Source organism: Gymnogyps californianus, chromosome 4 (assembly GCF_018139145.2).
Source record: "Gymnogyps californianus isolate 813 chromosome 4, ASM1813914v2, whole genome shotgun sequence".
Lineage (NCBI taxonomy): Eukaryota > Metazoa > Chordata > Aves > Accipitriformes > Cathartidae > Gymnogyps > Gymnogyps californianus.
The window spans coordinates 10,658,745-10,675,547 of NC_059474.1; positions in this window are offsets into that span (position 1 = coordinate 10,658,745).

Below are 16,803 nucleotides of genomic sequence, written 5' to 3' on the forward strand. Positions count from 1 at the left end.
TAAATACTTTATTTGTTCTTTGAACTACCATTTTCCCTGTAAATTAGTACTCCAGAGCCAGCAAGAACTATCTTTCTTCTTTATATACTGGTGGCTTTCATCTAGCTGAGGAAAGCAAGTGTGGGTTTTTTTCTCGTGTGGGTTTTTTTTTCTCTACTGACAATCAAAAAAGTAAAAATTTTTCTGCTTTTTCTAGTTACAGTTGCACCTCCTCATATTGCTGCATTTTTCTCTAGTGACAACTTGATGTTTTGAATTTTCACAGGTAATATTCTTGTATTATTTTTTTTCTCAATCACATTCCAGAAAGTTACTTCTCTGAAAAGATGTTATTTTTAAGTTATACAATTGTGATGTACTAGAGTTCAACATATGCAACACTAACATTTATCAGACACTGGTTGTTTCTGGTTTTGTAAGCTGACTTCTTGATATAATGATTTGGGAAAAAAAAAAAAAGGCAGCATGACTGGAGATCAGTTGTAAAAACTTGGTATTGCACAGCTTATTCCTAAATATTTCAATGTTGCGTAGTGCTTAGCAGTCCTGCTGTCAGGAAATCATTAGGAAAAGGGTTTTGGTAGGATGAAGACGGCTCCTGCCCCAAATGCGTTTTGGGAAAGGGATAGCTTCTTGTTTCTGTGGTATGATTTGGTCTTGTCCAATCCTTGAGCTTTTATATCTCAGCCCTATGTACACACAGTCATACTGGGGCTGAACACAGCCCTGAGAATTGCTTTATCCACGCAGCGCTGTCTCTTTGCTCTTCCCTTGCAGTGTGCAGGTCAATTAGAGCAGGTTGCTGGCTCATGTTTCATTTCTCCACCAGATCCCCCAGGTCCTTTTTCCGCAAAACTGCTTTCCAGCCAGTCAGCCCCAGCATATACCGGTGCATGGGATTATTCCTCCTCGGGTGCACAACTTCCACTTCCATTTGTTGAACTTCAGGCGGTACCTGTTGACCCATTTCTCCAGCCTGTTGGGGTCCCACTGGATGGCAGCACACCCATCTGGTGCATCAGCCACCCTTCCCAGTTTTGTATCCTCTGCAAACTTGCTGAGGTGCGCTCTGCCCCATCATTTAGGTCATTAATGAAGATGTTGAGCAATACTGGGCACAGTATTAACCCCTGGGTTATACCCTGAGCGACTGTGATCCACTTTGTGCCACTGATCACAGCCCTTGGAGCCCAACAGTTCAGCTGGTTTCCAGTGGACCTCATCACTGTCCACTTATGTAGCCCATACTTGATCCGTTTGTCTCTGAGGCTGTTATGGGGGACAGTGTCTCAAGCCTTGCTAAAGTCAAGATAAACAAGTTGTACTTCCCTCCCTTCGTCCACTGACCTAGTCATTTCATCAAAGCAAGCTCTCAGCTTGGTCAGCTATGATTACCCTTTCCTAAATCCGTACTGATTACTGCCAATCACCTTGTCCTTAATATGTTTGGAAATGGTTTCCAGAATTATTTGCTCCATCACCTTCCTAGGGATCAAGGTAAGGCTAAGCCTGTAGTTCCCCAGATCCTCCTCCTTGAAGACAGCAGTAATGCTTGCTTCCAGTCCTCAGGAACCTCCCCTGATTGCCACAGTGTCTCAATGACACATGAATGCATCCCATCGTCACATCCTGTGGACTTGTGTACGTCTGTTTTGTTTAAATGTTGCCCAATTTGATCCTCTTCCATTGAGGGTGAGCCTTCGTTGCTCCAGACCTTCCCATGGGTGGGACCGGGATTCCTGGAAGCAAGTTTTACCAGTGACAGCCAAGGTGGTGAAGGCATAGAATACCATAGCCATTTCCATGTCCTTTGTCACCAGGTCCCTCACCCCACTCAGCAGTGAGCCCACTTTGTCCATTGTCTGCCTTTTGCTGCTGATACACTTCTAAAAGCCCTTCTTGTCCGTCATGTCCCGCAGCAGGTTCAACTTCAGGTGGGGATTGGCTTTCCTAAGCCCATCCCTGCATGCTCGGACAGGATGGCTGCAACTGGCATCTCAAACAATGTTTGTGAATCTGAAGGAAATGTGATATGAAGTTAGGGAAAACAAAGCTGAAAGCAAGCAAAAGAAGATGTCTTTTCACTTAGCAAGTAGTTAAGGTGAAGAACTTGCCAAAATGGTGGATGTTTGGATGCTAAAGGTTTAGATGGCTTCAGAAGGAGACTAGACAAAATCAGAGAGTGCAGTATTGAGGATTATTAAATACACAGGAAGCACGTCTGCCTTGGGAAGTCCCTGAGCTGTGAACAGTTGAAGGCTGAGAGAACGCTTTGGGAAATTCTCCTATATGCTTGTTCTGCTCTTGTACACATCTCCAGGGGACCGCTCTCAGCCTTTGTGAGAGACAGGACACTGGTCTTAGACTTTTTTTTTAATTCTGACACAGTATCATCTGGCTCCTTTGTGCTTGACTGAGAGTGAAAGTTTGGATATCTAGGAAGCCCTTTCCAATTCTTTGTTCCTTTTTGTTTCAAAATTGAAACAATCTAATTTCCCTAGAGTTTTGCTTTTTGACTTGTGTATTTCCACCTCTACAGTGAGCGTATCTTGGCCAGTGACAGAGGCAGTCATACAGTGGGGATGTCAAGAAGCCCCAGGCCACTTTGTGCTAAATGTTGCCCATATACATCACTCAAATATGCGGAGCTGAACTTAAATTTGGCCAGTTCAGCTTTGTCAGCTGGAAGAGGAGAGGGTGGGAGAATCACACATCTAATCAACATATAGCTGTGCCTACTAGAACACTTCTCTGTAGGTGTAAAATTTTTTTTTCTTTTGCTGATCTAGCTTATTTCTTTGAGAAACATAAATGCTAAACTGCTGTGAAGGGCTTGTTCTAGGAGGGAATGTTTGCTGGTGTACCTAGATCTGCGAGATCTTTTTATTATGGACAGCACTAGTGAAAGGGAATTTAAAGAATTATTTTTTCAGGAGGATGTTCTGGTGTAAGACTTTTCTGGAACTCACATAAAGGAAAATATGTGAAATTTTTATGGCTACACCTAGATTCATGCCTAAGTTGAAAGTTTTGCTGTTTGTCCCACAACCAAAAGCTATCAAGGATCCAGAAGGCAATGTAAGTGTTCACATGTGTGCTGACCTAGCGCTCCTGGACAATGCGATGAGACATCTTTTTCCTCTGGTCACGATCATCTTTTCCTCTGGTCTTCCATCGTGTGAGAACTTTGGGTCTGTAAAAAAAATTCTGGAGACCAACTGCAATGCAAATCAGGGTATGTCAAAATAAATAAACAAACAAGGCTATTATCAGGAGCCTTCAAATATGTTTTTATGTCAACTCTGAACAAAGTGATGTTTGAATAATTTTGCAGAGTCATCCCTTCTCCACCAAATTTGGCGCTATATTGGACGTGAGCTTTGGATCTCATTTTCCTTTCAAAAACATGCTTTTATTATGCTTTTAGTACCTAACAAGGATGCCGAAACCAGGCTTTTTTTTTTTTTTTATAGCAACTGGAAATGAAACCCAGCACCCCAGCGCGGTCCAAGCACGGCCGCCCTCGGTAAGGCCATGAGCTGTATGTCCTGCTGCCACCCACGGCGCCCACCAGCCACGCGCCCTTCCCGTCCGAGGAGAGGTCTGCTCCGTGCTGGGGCTCGTTTGAGCGGGCGCAGCCGCTGCCTTTCAGGCGTGGGGAGGGAGAGGCTGTTGGGGGACTATTGGTGGCAGATAAAAACCTCAATTCACAGCCAGGTTCTGAAGTGATCTCTTCCCGAGGTAAAGGCTTTTGTAGCTTTTTCACTTAACTTTGAGCACTCCTGCCTTTCCTCTCGCACAGTTTAGCTTTGACTTTCTTCTCCTTATCTGTCACTAGAGAGTAATTGTCCCTTTCATAAGGACCTTGCTTTAACCTTGAACAGCAGTTCCTGTGGCACCTGATGTGCATTATGAACTATATATACTGATGAAAGAGCGAGGTACAGTCCTAATGTCTTCCTTGATGTTTTCTTTTTTAATCTGTTTCAAGGAGCCCTTTCAGATGGGACATGAAAGCTTTCCCAATTATTATAAAACTCCTTGTGAAATGTTTTTATGTGAAATATAGACTTATATTTAGAATAGTACGGAAAAAACACAGTCTTAGGGGGCTGAAGCAGCAATATCCAAGCTGTTACCAGTTGCTGTTATCTGTCCTTTCATCTGGATCTAAACGTGAAATGGGTATTTCATTATTAAATGTGTACAGAGCCTCTCATTCTGGGGGATACCCATGTACATACTTCACTGGGGTTTTTTGCAATACGTGGTATCTTGCAGGCGAAAGGTAGGTGTTTTTATGACAATACTCTGACAGGGAGTGCTGCAACAGGGTTATATCCTGGAGAGGGAGAACTCTCCTTTCAGGACGTGGTTGAGGAGAGTCAAAGGAATAAAGCCGAGGAGTTGTTCTGCAGCAGGTACCTTCTTGTGCTCGCACCCGGTGGCAGGCATGAGCTGGTTGTGGCAAGTGGATGCAACCAGAAACTAAGAATAGCTTTGTGAATGGAGGGCACGGTGAGGGCTCCTAGGCTTTCTGCCTCAGCTAGACTTGTAGGAAAAGAAACGGGTGCAGAAACTGAGCTTTATTCAGCTCTCAGGAGGAAAGCTACAAAATTGCCAGACATGCAGAAAAAGGAAAAGCAAAAAAAGAGTAGATGTGTTATTAAGGGTAATGAGCAATGCACATTCTCTAGCAGGATTAGGATGGGAACAGGAACAGACTTGCCAAGCTAACGTAAAATCCTATTTCTGAAAAATGAAGGAAAAAAAATCCTCTCATGAGGTTTGATAGGAAAAGTATTGACAAGTGTTACTGAGAATCAGGAAAAACTACAGTTATATGGCCGAGCTGTGCAAGATGGTTGATGTTCACAAATCTTCAAAGATGAACTCAGCAGTGATTAGTGAGAATAAAAACTTGAGTGAAAACGCTGGAGGGTACTTGAACTTGTTGTGAGCTCACTAGTGTCTGTGATCCTTGCTGACGGTGTTTGTACAAGCATAACCTGGGCAGATGTGAGCCCAGCGATCACTGCAAGTGCTGCCCTTCTCGTAGGATCAAGCCCAGGGTAAGAAGTCCCAGTGTGGAGCAGGGTGTGTTAGCTCTGCCCCAGCATTGTACTAATGCAGTTGTTCGCTGTTTTGGTGGGGTATGGGCACAGTAAACTTTCTTCTGCCCAGAACATAACGCGTAGGTACTCCTGTCCATCTCCCACAGCCTGCAGGACATATGTAAAACTTCTGGAAAGGAAGTATGCAAGCAAAGAAAATTTATGAGCTAGCTCAGAGACATAACGAAAAGCCCTTTGAAAAGTGCACCTGTGTTTGTGCACCTATGTTTGTGCAAAGGCAAGACACACAGATGCAAAGAGGAAGAGATAAAATGCAATGAGAAAAGTCAGCAGACAAGAGAACCGCAGGGAGATAGAAAGCACTGAGTTGAGACACAAGTGGTGACTCAGAGAATGAGATTTCACAGGTATGACTAGTGCAAAGCAGCAAAAATGATTTGTGAAGTGCAGAGCAGCACTGCGTGCTCGGGAAAGCAGCACTGCTCCCGCAAACAGCAAGTTGGCAGGGATGCAGTGATGAGCATGTGGGGCTACGGAGACTTCCTCACCCTGATGTGAGAGAAGAGAAACTTGCAGCAAGCCAAATGAAAATCAAACAGCAGCGTGATTGTAGTATGGTAAGGACAAAGTAAATGGCATAGAGGGTGTTTTGGAAATCAAGCGTGCTGGGATTACAGGTCACACAGAAAACACAGGACTGCTTAACGCAAGTGAAAGTAGGAACCTACCCATATTAAACTGTAGACAAATTGTTTTAATAATACATATCCAAACAAAACGAATCCAAATAATTCACAGAATAGGGAAAATAGCATCATGGATTCACTAGTTCCTTTAGGCTGAAAGTTCCTTCAGTCATCTCCCATGGGATGCGATAGCTGTACTTGCTTACCAAAAAATAAATGCAGAGGGAAGGAAGCAGCACAGGAAAACTGAGATACAGCTACTGCCTTCAGAGGGCACAGAGGTGAATCTAGCAGCAGAGAATGAGGTTTTATGCAAGTTCTCCAGGGAACTGCAGGGCTTTCCTGTAAAAAACCTTCTTGACCTGAGGCCAAAGGCTTCAACAAAGAAGAGACTTCTGCTCCTGATACTACCTTTTTTTTCTCCCCTCTTTCCTTCCCTGAAGAAAAAGAGGACTGGTGAGTGATCTAAGATTAAAGGTGCAGTGTTGCAGTTTTGGGGCATTATGTCAGTTGTGAGACATCAGACGGTGAATTAGAAAAAAAATAAGTAAATTCAGAGGCATTACTATAAACTCCGTTATTAGAAAACTAGAAATAATCTTTGATAAACCCAGGAATATTTGCCAAGCAAAGGAAATTCCCCAGTGCATATGAAAACTTAAGAAAAGAGACAGCAGGCAGTGCTCTGAGCATGATAAAAAAATTAAAACCATTACAAGACGGAGACCTGGGGTAGTATGTCCTGCAGAGCTAAAACGCTGATCCCCGGGGAGCTGCAATGCAAGCTAAGCAGCAGCCCAGTTCTGGAGGGAGAAAAAGAGGTAAAATCTGTAACAGACTGTGTCATTTTGCTGCAGGTGTGCAGCGAGGGCCAGGAGAGGAGGGCTGGTGCGGAGGACTCCTTCGCAGGAGGAGCTGATGCCGCTGCAGCGGGAGATCATCAGCCTGAAAGGAAAATTGGGCTCTTGTGGAGCTGGATGCTGTGTGCAAGCCAGTGTGAAGCTAGCAATACTGAAAGAGATTCAAAGTCAGGAGAAGGTAAATAGATGAAATTCAGGGTTAGAGTTGTACATTTATCCCTGCAGAGGGAAGATGGGAACGAAGCACACGTAACAAATGGACAAAGTTACAGTTTGTAGCATATGCTTGCTAGGATGTTAAAAGGCTGTACGTCACCCTCCTGAATCGATGGGAGCAAAACGATTGCTGCATTTGGGGATGGCTGAGGAGAAAGGAGATTGCTCAGCAAGGCAGCAAAAAGTATTCAGAGAACCCAGTTTTGCCATAGTTTCCCCAGAGGCTAAAAGGCATGGTCAGAAGACTCCCTACTCTGGGAAGTGAAGAGCTCAGAGCTGAGGGAGTATGTCCTGAGCATGGCGGGGCAAATATGGCGCTTCCATCTGTGGTTCCAGCCAGAAGAGTTTCTGATTTTTTTTATATATATATATATATATATATATATGCCTGGCTACACTGGATTATCATTATAGGCATCCCTATATGTATACTACCATTGGCTCATGCCTATATAATGCATTGGCATGAGCCAATGATAGTTTTAGTCCAACGTCTTTGATTTTCTTTTTTGCAAAATAAATACAATACAGTGAGGTGCCAGCACAGCATGTTAAATGTGCTCACGACAATGCCTCACCAAAATGCCTGTCTGGGAGACAGGAGGGCTAGAGAAACTGGCACGCTGAGCTATGTTGGGAATCGCTTGTCTAGCTTAACTTGTGCCATGGCCAATTGCAGAGCTCTGCTGTTCAAGTATGCCTATTGGGCATGAGGTATTAGTCCTGATAAAGAGCTTGAGAAACTGAAGAAGAGTTTGAGGAAAGTGCAGAAACCAAAGGCCAAAGGTAATCTGGCGAAAGCCAAGTTTAGCAAGCATTTTCAGGTACTTTTTGTTTCACAGAAATGGGTGACCCTGGTGTTCCCTTACAGACTCCGACTGCGTACGATGAGCCAATATGCAGCGGTAGCTAGAAAGCCTCGAGTGGCACTCAAGACAGATGAATGCAGCCCCTAGCAGCATGGGCGGGTGCCTTCTGAGCCTGGCTTTAGGGCTGACCATGCCCAGGCTGATAAGGCTTTGGGGTCAGGGTACATCTGCCCAGTTGCAGCACTGAAAGGGCAGGCACTGCTGTGGTCCTCTGCTATCAGTTTACTATCACTGGTGCAAAGCAAGCTAAGCATCAATATGCTCAAGCAGAGAAAAAACAACGTGGCCTGCTAACTGTGGGAAAGGCTTAGTCTTAGCTAAACTGACCTTTTAAGTACAGGTACACACTTTTCATTGTCAACTCGGGCACTGGAATTACTGTCCAGCACTCCTTGGAGATACCGTATCCTGCAGACCATGCTGTGTCTGGTACCAGCGTCCCACAGCCTTCCACTCCAGGCACTGGGATGGTCACGGAGGGAGGACAGACACAAATGTGTCTGTGGCCAAATCCGAGCTCTGCCCACCTGGGCCTATGGCTGTGTCTGCTTGCTGTCAGCAATACAAACCCTGGAAACACCTAGAGCCTTGCCCCAGTTTGCTTCCACTTGGGGCTGCAGCTCTGGGAAGGTTGCTTCCATGAAAGTCTTTGATATGGGGAAAATCTACCAGAAATACTAAGTGATGGGTGGGGGTGGGGGGAATAAGCCCTGAGAAGGAGAGGAAGGCAGCTGCTTTTCATTTCTGTGCTGTGCTGCCTCGATTGCATCTAGGATCTGCACCAGCTTGAGAGCAGTTTGCTACGACTGTCTGACAGATATCGCTATCTATACCCTTAGTTCCACACTAGTAAATCTTCCCTGCAGCATTAATACAACTTACTTGCATTTAAATCTTTTCTGTTTCTTTTATTTAGCTTGGTTTGAGTTGCCAAGCGGCTTATTACACTTTGCACTGAGCACAGAGCGGCTGCGCAAGCTGCTATGCGAGGGGACCCCCAGCCAGTGCTTCCAGCCAGCTCGGGCATCGCAGGCACCAGCCGCAGGTGAGTTCGGATTTGTGAAATGGCTTTGACAAACCCACGATCACGTCCTGGTCACCAGTGCACTGCCGTCTCCTGAGCCGAGGCGCATGGCTGGTGGCTGGGATGATTCTCCAGGGAGCTGCAGCGTGGTCAAGCCCAGAGCTACATCACTTTGGTGTTCGGGGAATTTTGCCTCTAGCTTCAGTCAGCATTTACAAGTCCTGTTAAACCTGAATAACCACAATCCCGGGCTCTTGCTTCAAAAACATCAGGGGAAAACGATGGTTCCCAAAGCTTTAGTGAAGTAAATTTGTCTCTTCAGAATACTGCTTATGCACTGGGAATTTTTTTTGCTTTAAGAAACAGATGGATTTATGGATTATAGTTGCTAGTGTTAGTGTCTACTCTTAATTCCTTGTACTTTCACACGCTTTCCACTGCAGATACTGAAAAGCTTGTGTGAAGGGTGTATTTACACATAGTCACTCCCAGGACTCTTGCAGGGAGGTTTCAGTACGCAAAGTTCCCCGTCCCCTCACACGCCACCAGCCAGTGACTGCTAGGTCACATCTGCATTAAAAGTCACATTTGTTTAGCTAAAGTTAAACTTTGAAATCTATTTAATTACACTGGTGTAAAACCGTTTGTGGGTGCTCCTCTGTGTGCTTTAATTGAAATCTGCGTTGCATTGGTTTTTCTTTTGGAAAGCTGAATCTATTTAAGAGTATCCACATGGGTTTGCAATTGGTTTCAATAAATAGAATTAAAACCAGGTTTTGCTTAAATCGCTGCAAGTTTTAATGCAAACAGGGCCTCAGCAAAACTGAAAATCCCCTTGATTCTTCTGGAGCCTTTCTCTCCCCTGTGACACCCGAACGTTTTCATGTGTTCAAATGTGCTGCGAACCAGTCTGCAGGTTCTCCAGTATCCAATCTTTTCCTGAAACAAGCAACCTACTTTGAGTTTAGCAGCCTCTCCCCTGCCCCTGACTGGCTCTTGCGCTTCCAATCAGGCACAGAGGAAACATTTAAACACGCAGCCCCTCTGCTTTGCCTCCCTGGCTCTGCTCAGAGCAGGAATCAGCCATGCAACTCAGTCCAGGTAAGGCCACACTTCACAATCCCCATTGCGGCGATGTTACGTTTAACAGATTTTCCCCTCGAAGTGCCTCGATTTACTCTTTGCCTCCTCGCTGCACAAAGACGGGGAGAGAGTAAAACCCTCCCGCGCCCTGGGAAGGCAGAGGCATGGTGAGAGCAACTTGCACACAGCTGCTGCTTCGCCCTGGTACAGCTGACACCAGCAGCTTGCCCTGGCTGAGAGCGGAGGGCTGGGATGGGAGAGGCTGGTGGGTGGGATAGGAAGGCTGTCAGGGGCTGTTGAACCAGCCCAGGTCCTTGTCCCGCTTCTGCACAAGACTGGTGTGGATGCTTGGGGCGTGCGGCAGCCCTCCAGCTCACCCTCTGGTGCAACTGGACGCTGTTTTCGCCGGGCGGTGTAAATGGCAGTGTATAATGCAGCATCAGGTTTGCCACTGATGAACAGAACTTGTTGCAGAAAATCCAGGAGGGCATGCACCTCCTAAAAACCTCCTCTCTACCTCTTTCACACGCTGTTAAATTACCCTGATGCCTGACTGTAATTTTCTGACTGTTCCCTGTGCCCATGAATTACTCAACATGGCATGCTGGATCCTTAGCTGCAGGACAGTTTTTCCAGTTGTTTGTTTTGAAAGCTCTTAAGAGCAATATACTATCAGCTGAGGTTTCTAATTAACTCGGAATAGCTAGTCTGCTGCCACTCAAGTATAATTCTCATTAGCATCTCAGCTAACAAGCTTCAGTGTTTGCCCTTCTAATTAGCTTCTAGTTAGAAGTCTTTCCCTATCCTAAGATGTGCTGTTGTTAATTGCAGTTCCAATTGCTTTTACAGCAAACTCCTGAGAGACTGCTAAAACTGCTGGTTTATATAGCCTGATAGAGATCAATATCTGGGATACTTACAACTGCAGGTTCTTTATTCTGCTGTAAGTGTGTGTCTATACAGCATCTTTATGCAAAGTGGGGGGGGGGGCAGAGCTGCAGCTTTTAAAGTGACTGAGGAAGTATTTTGCCTTTTAAACAGGTGGTACGATCTCGAGTCTGCTTAAAGCGAAGTACAACTTTCACAGCTAATGCTGCATAAACTGCTTTCCAAGTTTGTTTTTTTTCATGCAGCTGTCCATACAACGGCTGATTTTCTATGCCCACGGGTTTCTAAGGGTTCATGAGTGCCCCACAAAGTGCCCTATTGATGCTGAGTTTAAAAAGCAAGTGTATTTGTCTGTTGCCTGGACAGAGCATGTGTCAGGTTAAGCTATTCCTTCTAGGCTGCTAGCTCAGGATGGTATTTCTGTGGAATGCTCTTAGCATGGTTTAATGTATGCCTGCGAGTTGGATTAACCCCTTAGTCCCTACAGCTTGGGAGTACTTACAGCACATTTAGTATTAGTGGGCTCAAACAGCCGTGACTGTAGAACAGGGTAATTGATTCAGCGGAGCAGGGTGTGTGCTTGTGCGAGTTTCCACTAGAGCAGAATGAAGCATGCAGATGGAGAAAGGTACGTCTTACGAGTTTCACAAAATACCTGAAGTTGTCAAGTGCTCGCCCCGTGGAAGTAAATCCGTTCTGTGCAGACTTTCAAATCATACATTTACTTCTCAAAGAGGGGAAAAATATTGCTCAGCTTGTGAAGCTTTACTAGTAGACTTTTCACTCCAGACATGCCCAGAGTCCTCCTGTTACCACTTTCTAAGCTGAAACCCACTTTTTGCTGAGGGTTCTGAAATTGGTTTAATTAATCAGATCCCGTGCATCCTACTGTTCTGGGTAGGATAAGAAGAGGGCAGCACTGAAACCGAATAGTGAATTTTACTGTAGGATGCCTGGATCCCTCTACCTTGATAACTGCTTCCTGCTTCTCTTTTTCTAAATTGAGGGGTAAGATCTTGATGTTTTCAATACAAATGAACTTAGAAGGTAAAGATGAGTCCTTTTCATTTGTCTTAGGAAAACTACTATAATCCTGCAATGCTTTATCATGCTACGACTGAAGGCTCTGGTTCTAGAGGACCCGTGCACCTGAGCGGAGTCCCCTTAAAGCAACATATAGGTGTAAGGAGGTGCCCAATCAGATCCAATTGTAGTATCAGGCTTTTAGAAAGGGAGAAATTCTGATAATGAATATGCTTTGGTTCATAACCCATTGAAAAATGGAATTTAAATATGGCCTGCTCACTCTAATAGCAATCGATTTAATTAGTCATAGATCTTTCAAATCTGATTGCTTTAGAAAAATGTGTAACCACTTAGATGGACCTAAGGTAACTGGGCAGGTTGAAAGGGTGGGAGTATGTTTACACAATGTTGCATATATGTCTGGTTGTGTTCATATCAGATTTAATATTTTGGTCATAAATTATTTGTTAGCATTTTCTAGCTTTAAAAATATCAGAATTTAGAGCACAGCCCTTGATGAGAAGCTGATTTTCTTGATTTGACTGCTTATATTCAATTAATGTGTTGGAAAATAGGAGTAATGATGGTGAGCAAATCTCAGTGTTTGAATCTATTTCAGTTACGTATCAGAGGCATATTTAAATGAACTGTTTAACCTCTTTTATCTGCAAAACCAGATTCCAAATCATAAATATACCATTTACTGTGCTGTACTTTAGTTACAGATGGCAGCGTAAAGTGAAGCACACTCATATGATAAAACTTTTTTGGAAGCTTTAAAGTAAAACTTGAGTTCAGGTTTGGGGAAAGAAAAAGAAATATTTCAAGTGAGGGATCTATAGTGTAAGTATTAACTACAGATTAAGGCAGAGAATTAATCAAAGGTAGCAGAAAGAAGAATTCAGAATAAAGGGTTCTATTGGTAAAGCAGAGAAAGACACAAAGCACTTAAGTGAAAGTTTGTAGATACGCAATCCTTGTCTAGCTACTGAGGGGCTTTGCCCTCAGAAAAAAAAAACAATCCCGAAATAACCCTTTCAGATCAAAATTGTGCAGATGCTACCAACATGTTAGTGTGGGCCATCAGACATGAATTTGCATGTCCTGCAATGCAAGGGAGGTGTTGACTGTTTTATCCATTTCCGATAATAATATATTTCCTTCTTCTTATAATGTCCAATTTGTGAGGACATTAGTGCTCTTAGTGTCTGGGGGGGAAGCCTCCAAAGAATACTGGAGCTTGGGCTGTAACAACTATACTGCCCTTGCAAATTGTTGAACAGATAAAGCTAAGTATGCAGGGCTTCTCATGATCTCTGTCCTCTTTAACATGGTTTGCCCTAAGTACTTTTGTCATCAAACCAGTTTATATAGTGCTGGCTTATTGCCAAATTTGCCACATAAAGTATTTTTCTTGATGTGACTGTAAGCTAAATTGGTGTCATGATCTTTTTGTTAAGACAAGCAATAAATTATTTTCTGGGATAGAAAAATGGTGATAAAGTACCATCTATGCTGACAGCGTAGGAAGAATAATGTTGAAATAACTCATAAACATACTGATTGAGTAGGTTCCTCTGTAGATCAGGTAGAGCCTTGATTCCATCTGGTTCAGTAAATGTTCATGAGGTTTTTTGAGTCTGAAAATGGAGAGAATCTTAAACCCCAACTCTTTCTTCTAAGACAACTATGATCCAGGCCATTTCTTACAGCAGAACAGCCTTTCTGCATAGATGGTTAGAGAGGGCATCCCCTTAATTATTTATACTACACATACCAGGTGTGCTGATTATGAAATTTCCCTTGAGGCTCCAGAAGGAAATGAAATCCTAATAAATGCATGAGATAGTGGAACAATGCTAGAATCTCCTGGATGAAAATCAGTCATCTGTGTCAGTGATCCTCCTTACAGTGGTTTTTAGAAAACATTACAGAAGCTAATCTTCTTAGACTTGTCATCCAAACTATCCTGGAGGTGTGAAGAAACTGCCCTTCCAGGGAACTTCAGTGCTTTTGTGGGAAACAACGAAAGAATAAGGCTAGAGGAATACATTTCTTATCTCAGAGAGATGTGGACGTGGCAGTGTTGACATTGGTGTTGACTGTGTTCGTAATTAGAATTATTGCACCGTGATGACTGAACCACAGTCCTGAAACTGTCTGGAAAATTCTCCTTATCAAAATGCTGGCTGAAAAAAATCAGAGGACTCTGTTTTGGAAATATGGGCTCTTCCTGGCTTGGCAAATGGAGCAATTTCATTTGGAGGAGAGACTTGTATTTGTTTGAGACGCTTGTTATCTAAGACAGTATTCAGTGAAGTACAAGGGAAGATAGGGCCTTTCTCTGCAGAAGTAAATGGACAAATACCAATGACACTAAACATAGGATCAGAAAAGAAGGCGAAAGAGCTCAGTGTGAGAGACAACAGGGAAGGCAATACATGGATGTGAAACAACTTAATGTAATAGGAAAAAGACAACACTGGTTTTAACCCAGAACAATGTGCAATGACCAGGACAAACTCAGTTTTCTTGTCCCTGTGCAAACCAAAAAAATCTCTGAGGTGGAATACATAAATATAAGAATGGTTCTTACAATTTTGTGGTTCAAAGGAACAGCTAAAAGAGTAAGATACTTGCAGAGAACATGCAGCCGGTGAGAAGACATTGTAATACGAGCTCAAGGAAGTGTGTATTGCTGTTCTATCAAAAGGCTTGAGCAGAACTCTCTGAAAAGCTGGTATTATTCAATGGAAGAGCAGAGAGATGTTAGAAGTAAAAAGACATCTTTTGGAAAGTGGAGGTCATGTTTGAACAGAGAAAATAGGAAAGAGCATACATTCAAGTTAAACAAGGCAAGTTAAACAAGGCAGGTAGAATCAATTTTGAGGAACAACTTGCTAAACTCACAGAAACAATGAGAAAACCCCTTCAAACACATGAAGAGCAGGAAGCCTGTCCATCAGCAGGCTTGACAGGCAATTGCAGTGTAATAAGAACACTCAAAGTACACAGGGCCGTTACAGCAAGGCTGAATTAAATCTTTGCTTTGCTGTTCATTATAAAGGATCTCAGGGAGCTTTCTCTTCTGGAGCATTTTGGTATCTGAAAGCATCTAAAGGAGTGTTTTAAATTGAAGTGTCAGCAGAACAGGTTTAGAACAATTGGATAAAGTGCATAATACTATTGATAAAAATAGGTGGTAGCCATGGTAGCCACCCAAGCGTCCCAAATGTGGAGTTGTCAAATTAATGGTTTTGTTTGATAAGAATTAAATAATTGCTGTGGCAAGTGAAGGTGGCAAACGTGATTGATGTTTAAAGGGCTATGTACACTGGTAACCTAGCCTTCCTTGGGCAAATTTATGGAAACTAAAATGAAGACTTGAATTCGTAGAGTAAATATGATATTGGGTAAATATCAAAATGGATTTTGTAGAAGGAAGCCGTCACAAATCTGTGTACTTTGAAGCCCAGCAGCCCTTGGGTAGAGGTGATTCAGTTGATAAGGTATAGCTGGACTTCCGAGGTCCCTTACAAATAGCCATCAAACCCCCTAAATTCTCAAGAAATAAAAAGGAAACTGCTCCTGTAGTTTTGAACTGGTTATGGTTCTAATTAGTTAAAGGAAATAAAACAGAGGGTAGGAATTGAATCATCCATTTTCCAATTGCAGGAAAGCCACCAGGCTACAAGAATCTCTGTTGGTATCTCTACTGTTAAATTATCTACTAATGCTTTAGGAAAAAAGGAGAGATGACAGACTTTACCTATAAGAAATTTTCAAGATAGTTAAAATTAAAACTGGCTGTCAATATTCTTCTCCATTTTCTCACCCAATCTGGACAACTGCAAAGTAATGCATAAGGGGAAAAGAACCACACCTATGAATCCACAGAGATGTAACCATTCAGGAAAAATATATTGGTGTCATTGTAAATAGCTCTTGGAAAATATCAGCTCAATCCTTAGCAGTGGTCAAGAAGATAAATAGGATGTTAAAGACTTTAAAGAAAACTTAAAATAAAATAAAACCCATTAGATCTGTGTGTAAATCCACAACGTGCTCAAGTGTCTTGAGTACAGTAGAAATACTACATAGAAAAGCTGCAAAAATGATCATAGATACAGAAGGGTTTCTGTGCCAGGAGAACTTAAACATAGGCTTGGAAAGGACCCCTGGGGTCACCGTGTCCAGTCCTCTACTACTGCTGGCACCATGGCATACAGCTTTTGCATGTATTTCTCAAATGCTGCCAGACAATTGTCTGGTCTCTGATTTGAAAGCATTAAGCTTGTTCAGCTCTCCTTACATGTCAGTATACAGCTGTCCTGCTCTTGTTCATACCATCTATTGTGTCTTTCCTCTCCCTGTTCAGCAGTGTCATTCATGCTGAAAACTGAGCAAGATTCTAAAACTAATTTTTTTTAAAATTATTTTTTGGATTCCATCTGAATTATCTATTGTATCCACCTGAAAAGCAGGCCCACTTTCCCTACCCTGTTTCTTTTGTGTTTGTGAAAATCCTTTTTCATATTTGTTTTGACATCAGGGAAGGGAAATGTTTGAGAGTTTTGGCATCTGTGGGATATATGGGGAGAGGTAAGCATGTAAAGTGTCTGATGTCTCTGCTGTTTCCCATAGTCCTCATTAGAACACTTTTTTTTTTTTTGCTCATACTGTTCAGAGAAGTGGTTATGTGGTAATCGTTGGGAGAGACGAGTTCATAATTAAGTTCTGTTACAGAATAACTACGTTGACAAAACCCCTCATATAGCTATAGTTAAATGGGCTCTTTCCTTTTGTTATATTAGTTTTCCTTACGGAATACCTTATTTTATTTGAGAAACAATTCCATACCAGTGAACCCACTTTTTTCCATAGTAAAAATCAAGTCTGTGCAATGATGACTCGATCATAACAAGACCACTACCTTTTTGTAGCCAGACATAATTTTAATTGAGGATGTCTATTTTAAGTGGGCCAAAATTTTTTTATATAATCTATGAAGGAATAAAAAAAAGTTTCTTCATTTTCATGGCTTGATGCATGTTATTTGCTTGCTTGCAAGCTTCT